Raw genomic sequence first — 19,778 nt, 5'->3', positions numbered from 1 at the left:
AATGCTAAATCACACCATACCCTAATTAACCATTTAAGCAACTATGCTAAGCAGAATTTCTAAATCAACAATAAAAAAATGCTACTATCTAAGTTGCAGAAGTAAAAAGCATCAAATATTACTAATGTGTAGGCAAAGAAACTAAACTAAATCTATTTTCACTTTTTTGGGTTTTTTAAGGCAAAATCAAGTATGCAAACTAATTGTTCTTGTGGATGTGACAGGTGGATGGAAGGTGTTTAAGGATGGCTAGAAGGTTTATGAAGTGGTTGGATGGTGTGGAGGGGTCCTAGGAGGATTTTTGTGACTTCCTAGGGGTTTCCCATATATTCGACCTCAAAACAAGCCGTTTCAGGAAAACCTACAGGATGACCCTGTAGGAATTACAAGAGACCTACATGATACAACCGAGATCTAATTGTGAGGTGTTGGAGGTGTTGGGAAGCTTAGAAAAGGTGTGTGATGGGTGGAATGGGGTGTTAGGAGGTCTAGCAGCACTTAGGAATCAATATCCAAGATAAGAGATGGCTAGATTCACTCAATGTATCTAGGCGAATTTCAATGAAAAATGACGAAAAACTAGTTAGGATGATGGTGAAACAATGGATGGCTAAGGTGGATGAAGTGAAAGGTGGATGTTGGTGATGAATTCTTGGTTCCCTCTTGAAGTACCTGCTATGCTTAAAACATGTGTGTCCTCCAAGAACTATGCAACTAGATACGTTATCATAAACTAGAAATGCATGAATCAATACCTATATTATGCATGAAGGAAGTTGTTGAAAGGAATGAAAGCATGAGTGAGATCCTATTGCAGAAATGGAGATGGAAAAAGATGACAATGAAATCTGTCTTGCAACATTAACCAAGTACTAAATCAAGGACAACGAACTCCAAAGCTCATACAAGAACTAGAAATCTATGCTTTTGGGGCTGTTGAAGGGTCCCTTCCTCAAGTCATGGTCCCAGAGGGAGAAAGTGAGGCTGAGACACCTGCTAACAACCTTGTGGTGATCCTTTTTCTCCTTGCTAACCTACTACTTGAAAGAAGGCACAAATGGAAGAAAAATATCACACAACCAATCTCACCTACAATTCTGTAATGGAAATGCAGCTACCAAAAAAATGAACAATTAAGCTATGGATCTACACTAGCATACATGTACAATAAATAGGAGCCTTGGATGCTAGGGTTGGGACCTAACCCAAGAGCTTCAGACCTCTGAGTTAACTCAATGATGGCTCAAAACAAAACTCATTCTTATTACCAAAACAATGGATTACATCAAAAACTGTCACAAGTCTTGCAGCTCGAAAATAGAGTAGAGTTTCACAATCAAAAATCCCCATCCTACTGATGTCCTAGGCCTCTCTACTTATACATCTAAAGTCTCCAACGACTTACTTAAAATTAGGGAGGCTCGGCTGTTTGCACTCCTAGCTGATGGAGGAATATTCGAATGGAGGGGTAGTAAATGAGGAGGATTTACCTCCTATGATCCCTCTCCCTTGTCCCATTCGAGTTTTGACCTTGGTCTTTGCCAAAATTCATTGCTTTTATCCTTTAATCCTACATTAAATGCACATTAGACCACAAAGCAAAATATCCAACTCTAACTCATCTCATAAACAAAATATAATCAAAAGTATGCAATAAGTTATGAGAATAGTTGGTTTGACTAAGCTAGGAGGTGAGTTAAGGCCCATATAATTACTCAATGATGACGCTCATCATCCCCCCCTAATGAAAGCGTTGCTCATCCTCTGAGAAACTTAGTCAATATCCATATCTTTCATGGCTCTGGTAGCCTCTCTGACATCCCATGCCTCTATTGTGGTCTCCTCTTCGTGTTCATAGAAGCTTGCTTTCTTTTCAACCTCTTCCCATTGCCTCTTTTATCCCTCTAGCATCCCTAAGAGTAGTGGTGGACTGAGTTTTAGGCCTATCCAATTGACCTTCAACCTTTGCATAGATTTATTATACATAGGTGTCCTGTTGAGTGCCTCTCTCAACCTTTAAGGGGAGTGATATTCTATTATCTTTAAGCGGTGTGGCATTGTGTTCCATCTCCTTAGGCAAGCATGTATACTATCATCTCCTAGCAGCCTAAACATTTCCTCAAAATATGGAATTGCTTGCTCTTGGGTAGCAAGATATCTAGGTGCTAGCTAAGGATCATTTGCAATCAAATTATGGGTACTGATGAGGGCCATGGGATTTTATTTTTCAGCTCTAATCAAAAGAGGTTCAGTTTTCTCTCTGGCTAATATCCTTTTCATCTCTGCTGCTCTTAACTCCTCATGGTTCATCCATGATGCCAAAGCCATTAATTGTAGATCTCCTAGCTTTGAATTAGGGCTCCAAACATTCATGTCTGTGAGGGCCATGTTGTGCAAATAAAACTTAGCCATTTTGGCCCTATCCTCTAGTGTACTTTGATCACAAAGATAAATAAACTGCCTGTAGTCCTGAAATGGAATGGTTCCCCTCTATGCTAGTGTCTTAATCTAAAACTGTAGCCATTGTTCTTTGAGGTAGAGAGCATAGGATTTAGCTAGAATCCTACACTAGATTGCCTCTAAGGAGAGGCTGGTGATACATGCTAGTTGGTTCTCTCTTTCCTGCAGCTGTCCCCTCAACCATGCATTTTCTTCTCAAGTTGATTTCTCATTATAGCTTCTTTGTCCCTTAAGCCACTTAGCTCTCTGCCCATTTCTTTGAGTTTCTCCTCCATGTGCCCAATGTATTCCACCCCCTTTGATTTGGCGATTTGCATCCATCAATGAGTTCTCGCCCTCTCCTTCTCAAGCTCGAAGAACAGTGGGATGGAAAATTTTTGAGGTATGACCATGCCTCCTTCAATAAACCAGTAATAGGAGTCCATGTTAGGTTGGGAGCTTATTTCCTTTGTTTATGGGTCCTCCTTTTTAGCCTCTTGCTACTCCCCTACCTTTCTTTCCAATTTTTGTTCCTCCTGTAGATTCAGCAGAGTATCCTGTAGGACTATTTTTGCTTCCTATAGATTTTGCTATGGATCCTATAAGATTGCCTTACCCTTTGAGGAAGTTGATCTAGTAGTAGGCCTCCTTACATAGGTGATAGGGGACTTAGGGGAAGGAATTTTGTCTTTTTGTTTAGGGGAATCTTCAATCTCAATAGGAATTTTTGTTGATGTTTGTGGCTTCCCTTGTTTTATTCTTGTGCTCTTTCTTGTCCTGAAATATAGTGGGGTCTGCCTCTACCTTTTTCCTTTTTTCTTGATTGGGGTGCTAAGTGCAGTGACGGCAGTTGTTTCCTCTCTCTCTGTGGCCTCTGGAGACACCCTAGGTGACTCCTCCTTTTTTTCTGTCCCCTCTATTTTATTTCCTTCTTCCTCTCTGTTTTTCCTGTCTTCTTCTTCTTGTAGATCTTCATCATCTCTATCAGTTTCCTCCTTAATTTCCTCCTCTGTTTCTTCATCATCCTCCTTCTCTTCTCCCTCTTCTTCTTCATCTTCATCATGTTCCTCTATGTCAGCTCCTTCTTCATCCATCTCATCCTTATCTTGCTCTGTATCTTCCTCTTCCTGTTTTACCTCCTCTTCACTGACAGTAGGACTAACATCATAAGTGAGGGCTTTGATGTCATCCTCTGTTGGCATGTCTCTGAAAACTAACCATGTTATAGGGGTTCTAAGGTTTTGGAGGGAATCTTCAATGAGGATCCTAATCAACCCATGGTGAGCCAATTGTTGGGAATTCCCCTCCTTCACTTTGATGCTTGAGTCTATGAGTGATTGAAGCAAGAAAAATGGTATGCTGAGTCTTTGGTGAGGTGGTGTTTCTACTCCAAATCTTAATTCCTCAAGGATCCTAAAATGATAGCCATAGACAACACTATATCTACCCTCACATGAGATGTATTTGATGAGTTGGTAGCCTACCTCACTCCATGGGTATGGCAGACTTTCCCTCCTTACTCCATTTTTGTCCTCAGTGGGTTCTTCACCTTCTAAAAAGAATTTTCTTTTTGCCACCTGGTTGTCTCCTTTGTCTTCTTTTCTCCATGGGATTCCTAGGGGAAGTGTGGTGACCCTACTGATGAGCTCTGGGGTGTAGTGAGGCCCCTTACTACAACAGTGGCATGGATTCTTTTGTGTGGAGTGAGGGAGAAAGAAAACTCTTGAACCACCTCATCATCATACCCTCTGAATTTTTCGAAAAACCCCATCCAGTTGTGTTTTGTAAAAATTTCAAGCACACGGGGGTGTTGTTGGATTCTCACAGTGTTTGTGGGCTCTCTCCTATTAAACCCTCCTGTCATCTTGCTGGTGAAGCTTGAGGAGAAAATGATAGGGTTGACACAATTTTTCAAATGCAAGAGCAAAACAGATTTGACTGTGTATTTAATTCACTTCACATTGTTGCTAAATTCACTCAATTTTAGAGTATCCCTGGTTCATTTACTTGCAAAGGAGGATGAAATTTTAGAGTCTACCTCTTTAGACTAGTTGTAGTGGCCAATTCCCGTGATATCCCTTCTGAACTCTTCTCTGCCAATCCTATAGACAGTCTCTGTGTATCCTATAGACTGTATCTTGTAGGAATTCCCCTATAGAATGATGGATATTTGCTTTCGGTGGGTGGCCTGGGTTATGAGAGCAACTTGAGTGAGGGAGTTTCGAGGAGATGAAATGCATGAATGCTTTGGAACGATGTTTTATTTCCTCTTATGGTGATTCGGGGTGAGGTGGTGTGCTGGCAGCAAAGGTACGTTGCCATTTTTGGACCATTGGTCCCCACTACCACCTCATCATTTCCCACTCCTCGTAATCAGCTCCCACCTCATAGATCTGTATTTTAACCGCTTTTTGTCCTACTCCTTCTCTGTCTTTGAGTTGATTGCAGCCACGTGTGAGAGGACACCTGGTTGTGCATGTGCTGACTGAACGAAGGTGGCCAAGTTAACTGGCCACATTTTCACTTATAAACCAACTATCTCATAACCCTTACAATTTTTTACTACATGATGCATATGAGAGAGTGTTGGGTGCAGGAATTGCTCTTGAGAAAACTCCTCAGCACATAATTGTCAACTCGAGGGTTTTGTAAACTTAGAGACAAAGCACAGGAAATTCCAGAAATGGTATGAACTTTTCCTATTTCTAATCCTACTTCTTAAAGGAAATTCTTTGCAAAATCACATAGAAAACAATTGGAAAGGCAATTAACACCAAGGCAACTCTAGTGTTGGAATGTAAAAGACAATTTGCAAGTAAATCAAGTAAAGAAATTTCACACAAAAAAAACAATCTTAAATGCTGGAATGAAATGCTATGTTCATCTTCAGATGGATGGTAAGAAATTTGACAAGTGGGACCTTGCAAAATTCTACCTTCCTTTTGATCTTTCTCCCACACAAACAACCTATCCTTGCACAGTTGCAATCTGCTTGCACTAGTGCAGGTACAGTATTTCTGTGTAAGAGTATATTCAACCTTCCTTACTGATGACTTATGTCTAAGTGAAGGTGCTCTAAGCCTCAGGGCTTGGAGCACTTTGTTCCTATGTCAAGAGACTTACTCTTGCACCCAAGCAGAGTCCCCTTTACTCACTTTTTGAATTACTTTCAAAAGCTGAAAGACGTGCTGAAAAGGAATTGTAGCTGTAAATGAAATTCTAAAGTAAACTAGCTATGAAAAATAAAATGCTTCAACTCATTAAACTTCGTAAGGGAAATGAACTTCATGAGATAAAAACGCTTACAAAAGAATCAATCAATAGCCAATGGTTATGACACACACGATATTCACTGGGCCATAATCTATCTTTGGAGAAAAATCTCTGGATGCATGCCACCTCCTTCAGTTCATCAGCAGTTAGACTCGAAGTCAAAGATTGAGACCCGTCCTCATGGAAGATAGATCTCAGAAATCTCGAACAGTGGCGGTGCAGGAATCTTCCTGCACTAGTCAACTCATACACTATTAACACTACATTCCATGATTACTTCTCGGAAATCAATATGAGTTGCAAGAAATATGTAAATAACGTCAAATCTATATAAAAAGATTAATAAAGAGTTGTAACAAATCTTAATATAAACTATGAGCATGTGTAGGAAAAGGGTAACCATCTTATACTAGTGCAGGAAATAAGGGTCTTATATTAAGGTAAAACAGAGGTTGATATTGATGGAAATGGGGTAAAAAATAGGGCAATTTATGATACCAACATCCTCCCATCCCTAAGTTGTTGTGTGTCCTCACACACATTTTACCTCTGCAAAAAACCTTCAAAAAATGAGTGTCCACTCCTCAATTCTGCACTTCAATGTTTATTCCTGTCTTTACTATCTTTGGCTTCTTGTCTCGGGCTTTTTGTAGCTGCTTAGTTACCTTCTTTAGGCGTCTATAGCATTTGGAAGCCCAGTATTTCCACACCTTTACCTGCTGCTTATGCTTTTTTACTTCTGCCAGTAATTCCACCTCACTCTGTTTCTTCCAACTCTTCTCTTTCATGACCTGGTTTAAAACTTCCAGGTACTCTATTTCTACCAACTCTTCTCTTTCATGACCTGGTTTAAAACTTCTAGGTCATGGACTTGTTGCTCCAAGTCCACTATTCTGCTATTAAGGAAGAGAGTGGACGGTGTTGTACTAAGATCTTCGGGTGTGAACACCTTTTCTACCACGGACTCAACATCAAGGTCAAGACTGTCAAAATTCTGCCTTAAGACATCATCGAGGGTTTCTATGCTCGGGGTTTTGCTATCACTGAGGGTTTGGATACCCTCACCAATCTCTGTGCCAGGGGTTTCAGTACCCTGTGCGCCTAATTCCTCCGGGCTCTTAACAACTTTCTCTCCCAGTTTCTCAGGGAATTCCACACCTTGTCCTTCCAAATCAGTAGGGGTTTCGATTCCCCATTCTTCTACCACCACAGGGACTTCAGTACCCTATCCTTCGAACACCACAGGGTCTTCAATGCCATAATCTTCAAAAATCGCAGGGTCTTTAGTACCTTGATCTTCACAATTTGCAGGGTCTTCAATGCCCTAGCCTTCAAAAACCACAGGGTCTTTAATTCCCTAGTCCTCAAAATCATTAAGGGTCTCCACATCTGGTTCACTAAAATTTTCAAGAGGATCTTCATGTTGTTCCTCTTCGTCCTCCTTTGCTTGTACTTTGGTGCTATTTGGTGTCAACATTGTTTTCCTACTCCTTAGCATACTGATAATCGTTGACAACAACACGTCATCTTCTACATTCTCCTCATCCTCCACAGTGTGTGCCACTGCGTCTGCGAGCACTAAGATATTATGAACTATGGGGGATACTTGGGGCAAGTCATTAATTACAATTGGAGAACCTGACTGGTTTGTCCCTTGGCCGACAACTTTCCTCCTCGTTGAGGTCCTAATTTTCCTTTTCTTTGCTGCAGGTGGAGTGTTTTCAATGACCCTCTTCTCTGCTTGCACTAGTGAGCCTTTACTTCACTACTTGGCAGGAGACAATGTCTCTGCCTTTCTCTTTTTACTTGCACTTGTGCTAGCAGGTTCTTCTGAACCCCTTGCTCAGAATTCTTTCAGAAATGCCTCCCATGCTATTCCCTTTTTCTCTAACTTCTTCTTGACTAGCATCATAATGAGTCCATGATGGCAGAGTTTGGTTGCAACCTGGCTTGCACTTCCGCTTTGCACATTTTTCACCCATCTTTTCGAGGCTCCTGAGCAAGAAGTGAGGGAAATTAATTAGTTTCCCCGCCTCGAAATGTGACAGCAATCGAAGGTGGTATATGAATGCCAAGGTATAGTGTCCTTCACCTGTGACAAACTTCTATAATACAAACAGTAAATCTCGCCATTTCCTGACCATGGCGGTTTGTGGCAGTCCCTTTTTCCAATCGACCTCAATATTCTTATCGACCACGAACTGCTACCAACACTTCTTTGCGAACCACTCTTTCTTAAACCAATGCTCACTTGTAAGTGGTAGGAATGTGGCTTGCGAAATGAACTCTTCAGTGATTTTAAATTTTAAGGACTCAACCCTAACTTGGCCTTCCTTGAATTTTCTTGCAAACTCTAGCACTACGCCCATGTCGAATCCATCAAATTTTTGGAGAAATGGCAGGAACCTAGCTTCTTGCAAAAGTGCAAGACTATTCTTGTATTCTGCGGTTTTTTCAATCTCCTGTAGCGACAGTGGTTCACTCCTCATTGGTGCCATTTTCAACCTCTTCCACTTCACTGATCACACCCTAGAAAGAATTTCACGGTAACTCCAAGATTCACCAATAATTTTATGTCGAAGGTTCCTCGCCTTCTGTTTTTGTAGACCTTCTTACTTGTCTATGATGGAATAGTCCCTTCCACTTCGGGTGTAGATTCCTGTTAGTTCATTATAGGTGAATCGTGATGATTGTATGCAGTGGTGGTATAGGCAGCAATGATGCAATAGATAGAATGATTGGATCACAGGTAGGTTAATGATGGTTGGGTAGTGTAGAATGATTGCAAAGAGGGTGAGTGCAGGTTATTGGATGGAGTACCCTTCCGCAGTCAGCATCATAATTCAATCAGACTTATTTTCAGCATTTATTAAGAAAAATTAGATTTCAGCCTTACACATCTTGCACTTTAAAGATTTGTCCCTAGATTAGTAATTAATGAAACAAAGCATCAATTAAAACATGGAATGAGTTATCATATCAACACATGTACAAAAAATATAGGCCCATAAATCTTTGATAAACCATTTCAGGACTGTGTAAATTGCTTCCACAATCAATTGTATTTCTGTACCAGACCTGCTTGCACTACTGTGCTTGCACTGTGCTATGCTTGCACCAGAGATTTTTACCAAATAGAAATTCTGATAGGACATACTTTTGTAGCTGGACTTTAAAAAATTTGCCTCATTATACAAGAAAAATTTATTCACCATCCTTTGGTGCTTCTCGACATGCCTTCTGAATGACTGCATCAAATTCTGCAATCAACTTATGAGGGAATAAAGAAGTGGGAAAGGGGTAAAAAAAATTTAGAATGGGAAGGAATATTACAGCAAGGATTTTAGATAAATATCACCAAGGGGGGTAAACGAAATGGGATGTGGGGAAAAATTCAAGGGAAAAGAGGGATTTTACAAATCGGATAATGGTAAGTGCTTGGAAGAAAGAGGAAGGTAATTCATTGGGGAATTTAGAAAAGAAATAGTGGGAAATTTCGAAATGGGAAATAGAAGAAGATTTTTACCTTGAAATCTGCCTGCACTGGTGTAGGAAAAATAACTACAGCGGGAAGTAAGCGTTTACTTGGATAAAAATGTCCATGCTAGTTACCCCAAACTTGGGTAAGTGCTCAATTTCGTGAACCTGCTTCTTCTTGGTGGTAGCCAACATATCTAAAAATCAAGTAACATTCCCTTTTTATGAAAATTTTGATCTTCTTGCCAGCATGTTGGTTTTTAGGTTGATCCTTCTATAATTATGTCAGTCAACTGATTTTCACAATTATAGGAAATCTTTTTTCTCTTTATACTTTTATTTTTTTGTCATTTTTTTTCTTTTTATTTTTCTTTGATTTTTTTTTTTTAAATAAGGACAAGAAGGAATCAATTCTTCAACAGGTCGGTGCTATCACCTACCAACTCCTTTTCAAATGGTTGTTGGACTTGCTGCATAAAATCTCCTTTAGTAAGGGGATGAAAATATACCTTCAATCTATGCCCGTTTACTAGGAACACAGAATTTCGTCCATCAATAGTTTTGATTTCTAACGCTCCATTTTCGAACACTTTGACCACCTCATAGGGTCCCATCTAGTGTGTATGGAATTTTCCTTTGACATGTTTGAATCTTGAATCGTAAAGGAGCACCCAATCGCCTGGTTAGAATTGTTTTTTCTGAATAGACTTGTCATGCCACTTCTTGCGCTGTTGTTGAACCAAGATGTTCTGCTGAACAACATCCCTTCGGATTTCATCTAACTCGTTCAATTGTAGAAGGCATTGTTGCTGTGCCTCAGAGAGATCTAGCCCCAATTGGACTGCAGTCCTAAAAGTCTTGATCTGGAATTCTATCAGCAAGAGGACTTGTTTCCCATACACCAGCTCATATGGTGTGTGTCCCGTGTTGTTTCTCCAAGTGGTTCGATAGGCCCACAATGCTTCTGGTAATTTTTCAACCCAATCCTTTATGTTCATATTTACCATCTTTGTGAGGATAGACTCAATCACCTTATTTGTGGATTCTACCTGGCCATTTTCTTGCGGGTGATATGGTGTGGATTTCTTGTGCCAGATTTTGTATTGCTCCATTACACCCTATACCAGATTAGAAATAAACTGTGATCCATTGTCAGAAACAATTTCTCTAGGTACACCAAATCTAGTAAATATTTCAGTAAAAAGAAAATCAACAACAACTCTTTCAATAGCAAAAGAAACAGCTTTAGCTTCTACCCATTTTGTAACAAAATCTGTCCAAACCAAGATATGATTTTTATTTGATGATGAGGGATTTATTGGTCCTACGAAATCAATAGCCCATTTTTCAAAAGGCTCAATCATAACTTGAGGACATAAAGGCATCTCATTGGTTTGGTTAGGCTGGCCAATTCGCTGACAGCTATCACACCACTTGACATATTGTTTGGCATCCTTGAACAAGGAAGGCCAAAAATAGCCAACTTGTAACACTTTGTATGCAGTTCGCTTATTAGCGAAGTGACCTCCACACGGTTCATTGTGGACAGATTTTAAGATATCAAACACCTCTTCCTCTCTTACACATCTACGGATAATGAGATCTACTCTAGTGTAAAAGAGGTCTCCTTGGATCCAGGAATATGCAGCACTTTTCTGAATGATATTCCGCTTTTCACGAGCGGATAAGTGAGGTGGTAATTTTTCAGTGACTAAATAGTTAGCTATGTCAGCAAACCATGGAGATTTTGTTGACACCGAAAAATGATGTTCATCAGGAAAATCATCATTAACAGGAATTTCTTCGCCGGGATTATTTAATCTTGAAAGATAATCTGCTACTACATTCAATTTCCCTGGTCTATCAACACTAGTAATATTAAATTCCTGCAATAATAACAACCACCTAGTTACCCTACCACTATTTAATGGTTTATTCATCAAATATCTTATAGCGGAATGATCAGTATGTACAAAAACTTCATATCCTATAATATAATGTCTGAATTTATTAATAGAAAAAATTACAGCTAAAAACTCTTTCTCAGTAACAGTATAATTGAGTTCAACGGGTGACAATTTTTTACTAATGAAATAAATAGCATAAGGTTATTTGTCTTCTTCTTGTCCTAAAGTTGTGTCAATAGCAATATCTGAGGCATCAGAGGAAATATGGAATGGCAGGGACCAGTTTGGTCCTCTCAAAACTGGTGCCTGAACTAATTTTTCCTTCAATGTCTCAAAGGACTATTGGCAAGCTGTAGACCAAGAAAAATCACTATCTTTAGCCAAAAGTGGGAAAAGGGGGTAGATATCCTTGAGAAATTCCCTTTGAGTTTTGGGTATAAGATGACTCGAAATGACTTCTATCTTTGCAGGGTCAACCTGGATACCTTTGACGAAAATAAGATGGCCAAGAACTATTCCTACCTTGCACATTAATCTGCATTTCTTGTCACTCAAGGCGAGATGAGCTTCTTGGCAGTGAAGAAGAACTTTTTCTACATTCTTGAGGGCTTCCTGAAATGAATCACCAAACACAGATAAATCATCCATATAGATTTCTATGCATTCAAGGTCATCAAAAATAGCCAAGACTTCCCTTTGAAAGGCAGTTGGGGCATTACATAGCCCAAAGGGAAGCACTCGGTAAGAAAATTTACCCCATGGACATGTAAAAGTGGTTTTGTCTTGATCCTCGGGTGCTATCTGTATCTGGTTATATCCGCTAAATCCATCTAGAAAAGAAAATTACTTCTTACCAGCAAGGGTATCGAGTACCTGCTCGATGAAAGGAAGGGGGAAGTAATCTTTGAGAGTGGATTTATTTAATTCTCTGTAATCAGTTTAAATGTTCCATATCCCATATTTCTTCGGGACTAACACTAATGGGGAGACCCACTGGCTAATAGAAATAGGATAGATAAAATCAACATCTAAGAGTTTTTGCAGGTCTTCCTTTACAACATCTCTTAGAGCTAGGTTCATTCGCCTTTGGGGTTGTCAAACAGGTCGAGCTCCATCCTGAATATAGATATGGTGTGTACAAGTTTTAGGAGGGATGCCTTTCATATCTTCATAACCCCATGCAAAGGCATCGAGATGGTTTCGCAACAAATTCACAAGATGCTCTCATTGAGAAGGGTCCAAGTCTGAACTAATATACAAGGATTTACCTGGACTAATCTCAACAAGGGTTGTGTCATGCTCAAGAGTACACAAAGGTGTCACTAGAGATGGTGATGATGGAGGTAGAAAGTCATATCCTTCTTGAAAATCTAGACTAAAAATCTGACTCAATGAGTCAAAATTAGGCATGGTGACTAGATTGTTTAGGAAGTCTTGAATCTCACCCTCCTGTGAGGACTCAACTTCTGATGTATCAAGGAGATAGGTTGGGTCTCCTCATCACTACTGTAGTCTAACCATAAAGTGTCTCAGAGCTCCCGAGTAGATCTAACAGGTGGATATAAGGTGACTTTCTTTCTAGAATCTCCATGGGAAATATACATATCACCAGAATGACATCTAATATAAGCATCAACCGTAGCAAGCCATGGTCATCCCAAGATTAAGGGATGTCCTACCACAGGATTGTTTGGCTGAAACATAATGAAATTTGCGGGATATTCCCAAGAATCCAAGGAAATGACCACATCATCCAATACTCCTTCTGGCTTGATTTTAGATCTATCTGCCAGTTCAAGCACATTGGGAGTAGGACGAATATGGACCAATCTAAGTTGATCCATAGTTTTATTGGTCATAACATTAATTGCTACCCCTAGGTCTATAAGTACATTGGAGACAAGGACATCACCTATCTGAACAGAGACAATAGGGTTTCTGAGGTCGGTATATTTTTCCATGTTCGTACATCTTGTCATCAACTCTGTTGCTCTACCAACAAATTGAATGGTTTTGGGTTCCAATCTTCTCCTTCCTGGCTTCTTGAGGCAGAGTTCCCTAATGATTTTTGTATAAATGGGGATCTCTTTGATAGCTTGGAGCAAGGGTACCTTTATGAAAATGTCTCTAAGCTCAGAAGCCAGGCTAGACTCAGGAATGGGGCCTTTATTCTCCACAACTAACCTCTTTGGATAGGGAGGTCGGTTGGAGGAAGATGATGATGGCTCAGAATGTACAAGGATAGGATGAATGGTTTCATCTTTTTCAGAATGTTCAAGAGTTTCCTCCTCTCCTTTCTCATCGATAATTACCATGGGTTTTTGATTTTCTGAGGTTACTACTTTCCCTGATCTCAATTAAATATCATTAACTCCAACTGGCATGGTCTGAATTCTGGATGAAGAAAGCGGGGTCATAGAATGGATCATTTGTACTACTTTATTATTGGGGTTGGGTAAAGGTTGAGCAGGTAGCTGAGAAGGTCGAAACAATGGAGGTAAAGGTGATTGTGGCATAGGTTGACTTGGCTGAGGTAATGATGGTTGAGGCATTGGGTAAGGTGCATATGTAGGAGGATATGATTGCATCAGTGCATGATAGGAACTATGTGAATGGTTTAGCCCTCTCCATCCTTGTTGCCAATATTGGGAGGGTTGTTCATATTGATATTGATTCACATGTTTCCAATTTTGAGAGTGACCAGTGTTAGGATAGGAATATGAGCGTGCATTATAACCAAAAAAATGTGGTGGAGGTTCAGGAACCATACCTGCATTTACTTGAGGCCAATTTCTTCATGCTCCCATTGCATGCAACGATTCAAATTCATGTTGTCCCCCTTCAAATACAGCTTTCAGCCCAGGTAGGGAGGGACATTTTTCTATAGCATGGTTATCTGCACAAATTGCACATTTACTAGTTTCCTTAATATCTAGAGGACATTCTCTTAGAGGATGTTTTCTTCTACATCTTGAACAGAAAATAGACAATGTTTCTTGCTCTTCTACAAGTTTTTTCTGAAAATTCAAAGAGTCTATTTGTTTACTAACAATATTCATTATTTCAATTTTCATATTGTCCATTTTATTTTCTAATCCAATAATCATAGCATCAGTAGATTCAATTTTCTTGTTTTTATTCCAAATTCCTTTACCGGATCTATATTGGTTCCTCGAGAATTTCTTGTACAAGTCACATATCTTATCAAAAGGTTTTTGAGCAATATCCCCTTGTCCTAACAGATTTAGATTATTCCTAGAATCATCAGTAAGCCCATGTAAGAACAAGGTTCTAATAGTACTTAGATCAAATTTGTGCTTTGACATTTCGAGGATGTACATGAATCTCTGCAAATAGTCCTCTAGCATTCCATCATCATTTTGCACAACAATAAAGATTTCATCTTGGATATCTCTAGTTTTACAATATTCCTGATATTTTGATAAAAATACTTTCTTCATTTGCTACGAAGAAATTATAGTGTTTCCTCCTAGTCCCATGAACCAATGGAGTGCTGCGTCCTTGAGAGTTGCAGGAAACAACTTTAACTTATGGGCATCAAATGAATAATCATAACTTCTACACAAAATATCAAACTCAAATGAGAAGGAGTCTAGATCTTCATGTACCTTACCATAGAAATGAGGAAGAATTGATGGTGAAATATTTTCATTTGTGCTTGTATATTAGGATTCACAATAGGGAATCCGAAAGTAGATTGTTCCTCATTTACCTAATTTTCACCACTTCGTTCTGCGTGGTCTTCCATATTTGCCATTGTTGTTCTTCCACAAGAACTACTCTTAATAGGCTAAGAAGTCTGACTATGGATTCAAACAGTCCCTTTCTTCCCCTTTATGGGATGTGTTACACCTGAACTACTACTACTAGAGCCTAGGTGGAATTTTCATGCATAATGAGTCTGAGTTTGTTTGGACTTTCTGCCTGCAAAAAGAAGGCCCAATATGAGTTTTGGTTTCAGATTTGTTAGTGTTTCTTTGGCCCCTAGTGGGCTTCAAACCCTTACCTCTTTTAGGCATTAATTTCAGAAAAAATGACAAACGAAATTCGAAATAAGAACTGCAAGTTTTAGAAATAAATCGACACCTATAAACTCCTTCAAACAATAGAAACACACTGTGGGAAAAAATAACAGCAGACTTACCACTATTGCAAAGAATTTGGAAAATCATTACCAATTCAAATTGTCTCCTCAACAACGGTACCAAAATGTTGGGTGCAAGAATTGCGCTTGAGCAAACTCCTCAACACTGGATTGTCAACCCGAGGGTTTCGTAAACTTAGAGACGAAGAAAATGCAATGCCAAAAATGGTATGAAATTTTCCTATTTCTAATCCTACTTATTAAAGGAAATGCTTTGTAGAATCAGATAGAAAACAATTGGAAAGGCAATTAACACCAAGGCAACTCTAGTGTTGGAATGTAAAAGACAATTTGCAAGTAAATCAAGTAAAGAAATTTCACACAACAGAACCAATCTTAAATGTTGGAATGAAATGCTATGTTCATCTTCAGATGGATGGTAAGCAATCTGAAAAGTGGGCCCTTACAGAATTCTACCTTCTTTCTGATCTTTCTCCCACACAAAAAACCTATCCTTGCATGGTTGCAATCTGCTTGCACTAGTGTAGGTACAATATTTCTATGTAAGAGTATATTCAATCTTCCTTACTGAAGACTTATGTTTGAGTGAAGGTGCTCTAAGCCTTAGGGCTTGGAGCAATATGTTCCTATGTCAAGAGACTTGCTCTTGCACCGAAGCAGAGTCCCCTTTACTCAGTTTCCAAATTACTTTCAAAAGCTGAAAGATGTGCTGAAAAGGAATTGCAATTGTAAATGAAATTCTGAAGTAAACTAGCTATGAAAAAGAAAATGCTTCAAATCATTAAAATTCATAAGGGAAATAAACTTCATGAGATAAAAACACTTACAAAAGAATCAATCAATAGCCTAAGTACTTTGCATGTGTCAACCAGTTTTGGTACTTCACCCACAATAATGATATTCTTTGCAAGTATAATATGGTAGTTTAATATAACTACTTCCAGATATTTTAGAGATGAACTTTTAATACCAAAAATAGTTACTTGATTAATCGATCCATTCACTTGCAAAATAATGGGAAATAAGATGCAGGTAAGTGATTCACTGTTTGCTGCAACGAATGACTAAGCCAAGGTGCAAGCAACAACATGCACTGGTGCAAGAAAGAGTTCCTTGCACGATCCGCTTCGAAAATGAATTAAGACAGAAAACAAGAGTAAAGTAAATGCGTGAAAGATATCTTATAAAAAAAAGTAAACACAACTACTCTGCAAACCATGGATCTGTTCCACACATAGGCTATAGAAGATAATTTAATCCAGAACTTAAAGATTAGCGATTAAACTATTACATCACACAGTTGCAAAGAAATAACCACACCGTCTTTCCAAATAATGAAAGCGAGAGGGGTCAACAAGCTGGGTTGGCTGGGCCCTGGCCAACTAACTCGTTCCCCTTCTAAGGAATGAAAGCGACCAACACTTCAAATAATACATCAAAGACAAATTAAACATTGCGTGTGAAAACCATAGTGATTCTCTTGTATTACTTGATTCAACAAATTACATTACAGAGCAATCCAGTCTTAGAGCGACGTGATAACCAGATTACATAAACCAAAATAGTAACCAATGGTTCGCTAGCTTCCTATCTATGATCTACATCATATATATCCTTCGGCTCTAGGCTGTTTACACTAATTACAGATAATTCTTGTTTAGGCCTCTCGGCCAAACAGACTTAGAAAACCGAATTACAAACTTGGCCAATGGTTATAACACACACGAGCTTCGCTAGGCCATAATCTATCTTTGGAGAAAAATCACTTGATGCATGCCACCTACTTCAGTTCATCAGCAGTTAGACATGAAGTTGAAGATCGAAACCCATCCTCATGGAAGATAGCTCTCAGAAATCTCAGACAGTGGCAGTGCAGGAATATTCCTGCACTAGTCAACTCATACATTAGTAACACTATGTTCCATGATTACTTCTAGGAAATCAATATGTGTTGCAAGAAATATGTAAATAATGTGAAATCTATATAAAAAGATTAATAAAGTGCTATAACAAATCTTAATATAAACTATGATCATGTGCAGGAAAAGGGTAACTATCTTGTACTAGTGCAGGAAAGAAGGGTATTATACTAAGGTAAAACATAGGTTGATATTGATGGAAACGGGGTAAAAAATAGGGCAATTTAGGATAACAATAGAGAGCGAGCGGGATACTTACCTGTGGTTTCAATGATATGATGCATTTGTCGAAGACCAGAGGTGCTGCGGTGTATATTTTTTGCATGCCATTCTTCTTCCTCCTCTTGCTGTCTGCTAATGGTTTCTTTGCTTTTGCAAGTATCTGTGGCTGAAGATTTGATGTTGCTACTGTGGAGCTCCTAGATCATCCTAGAGAAGACTTGTTGCTGGTGTGATTGGCATTCTATGGGATAGGCTGCTACAAGATGTCATGTAGCTGCTTCTCCCTCAGAATTATTTAATCATTTTGCTTGTTGGAGCTATGAGGATGGTGACATGGATGGAAAGTAGGAGTAGATGTGTGGAGAGAAAAGGATACTCAGGTAATGCTCTTTACTCTTCTCTGTTTCCCTTTTTTTTCCCTTTTTAAGACTGGCAGAAACTGTTGAAACTGATCTTTTTGTTTTGAATGGTGAGTGCAGGGATGATGATGGTGGACGAGGTGAGGTGCTAGATCATGCATAGGGTGAATTTTAGGGACCTAACAAGTCCATCATATGCCTTCGGATTTCTTCCTATAGGATTTCTGGGTCACTATAATTCCTACATGATCATCCTGTAGGTTTTCACGGGATCCTGTAGGAATACAAGGGATCCTACAGAAAACACAGACTTTGCATAAATCGAAGCAATGGGGTGGAAAAATGATAAAAATGATGGAGGGATGCATGGTAAGGAGTGAAGAATATGAATATGTGAGAGGAAGGGGTCTCCTTGGGATCCTCTTTTGCTCCTTAACTATCTTTCTTTCCCACCTGCAAATGGAAATTTCATGACAAATATATATAATTTTTTTTTTAAAAGACAACTAGGCTGCCTCAGAGATGTTTTCACCCTAGTTGTCTGCCCTGGGCGTCTCAAGGAAGGTTTTCATCCAGAGATCTTCTTTTTCTCTCTTTCTTTTTGTTCATTTTTTCTCATTTTTTTTTTTCATCATTGGGCTACCTCAAGAGGTTTTCAACCCAAATATGGGACTCAAGCCCTGATGGAGTTTTTCACTTGAGCCCTTTTTTCTTTTTCTCAGTGATTTGATGAGGGAGGAGCTAGAACTTGCTCCACCATCATCACTGCTTTATTGATATTATCAACGAACTATTGTTTTGATAAAGGTATCTTGTACATTTTCAATCGGTGTCCATTAACAAGCAAAGGAATGGCTTCTTCATCTATGGTTTTGATTTGCACTGAACCATTATCATGGCATCTTTCCACAACATAAGGTCCAAGCCATCTTGTCCTTAACTTGCCCTTGAATTCTTTATACCTAGAATCATATAAAAATGCCCAATCACCTTCCTGAAATTGCTTCTCCTTAATATTTTTATCATGCCAGATCTTCCTCTGAAGTTGGACTACCTCTGTATGTAGGAGGGCCTACATTCTGAATTCATCCAAGCCATTCAATTGGAACAATCTCTCTTTCTGTGCACTACTGAGATCCAAATCTAGTTGGGCTTCCATCCTTAATGTGTTATATTCAAACTCAATGGACAACAAGGTCTTTTTCCCATAGACCAAATCATAGGGTGTGAATCCAGTGGTGGTCTTCCCTGTGGTATTATAGGCCTAGGTGGCCTCAACTAGTCTTTCTGCCCAATCCTGCCTACTACTGCTCACCACCTTGGTTAATATTCCCTCCAGTGCTCTATTGGTCACCTCCACTTTCTCATTAGCTTGTGGATGATAGGGAGTGGAGGTCCTATGCTTGATCTTGTGATGGCTGAGCAGGTCTTCAATCATGTTGGAGGTAAACTAGTTGCCTTGGTCTATGACCAGCTCTCTAGGGTACCCAAATTTGTATAATACATTCTCCCTAAGGAAATGAACCACCTTCTCTTCTGTTTTTGCCTTAATTGCCTTGGTTTCAGCCCACTTAGTCAAATAATCAGTGCACACAATAATGTATTGTTTTTGCTTTGAAGGAGGGTCAATAGGCCTAATGAAGTCCATGCCCCACTTGTCAAATGGCTCGAAAGTCACTTGAGGCTGCAGAGGCATTTCATCTCTTGGAGTAGGCCTTCCCATCCTCTGGCACCGATCACACTGACTAGTGTACTTTTTCACATCCTGATGAAGAGTGGGCCAATAATAGCCTGCTTGTAACACTTTGAATGTTGTCCTCTTTGCTACAAAGTGACCTCCACAAGGCCCATCATGACAGGTCAGAAGGATGTCAAAGACTTCCTCTTCCCTGACACACCTTCTCAAGATTTGATCTAGGCCAAGTTTGAAAAGATTGCCCCCAATCCAAGTGAAGGGGGCGCTTTTCCTGACTATCTTGCTCTTTTATTTGGAGGACAAGTTTGGTGGGAACTGTGTTGATACCAAATAGTTTGCTATATCAACAAACCATGGAGA

The 19,778-nt window shown here is 39.3% G+C and overlaps 1 pseudogene; it reads right to left on the bottom strand.

Moving 5' to 3' along the window:
• The window catches only part of LOC149219187 (uncharacterized), a 101,736-nt pseudogene that overhangs the window by 24,699 nt on the left and 57,259 nt on the right, over positions 1–19,778 (bottom strand).

The sequence above is a fragment of the Pinus tabuliformis genome, chromosome Q, assembly GCF_031772625.1.
Source record: "Pinus tabuliformis cultivar Carrire ecotype Pingquan chromosome Q, CPIR1, whole genome shotgun sequence".
Taxonomy (NCBI): Eukaryota; Viridiplantae; Streptophyta; class Pinopsida; order Pinales; family Pinaceae; genus Pinus; species Pinus tabuliformis.
Note: the sequence above shows the minus strand (reverse complement) of the source record. Positions and strands in the feature narration are given on the sequence as shown.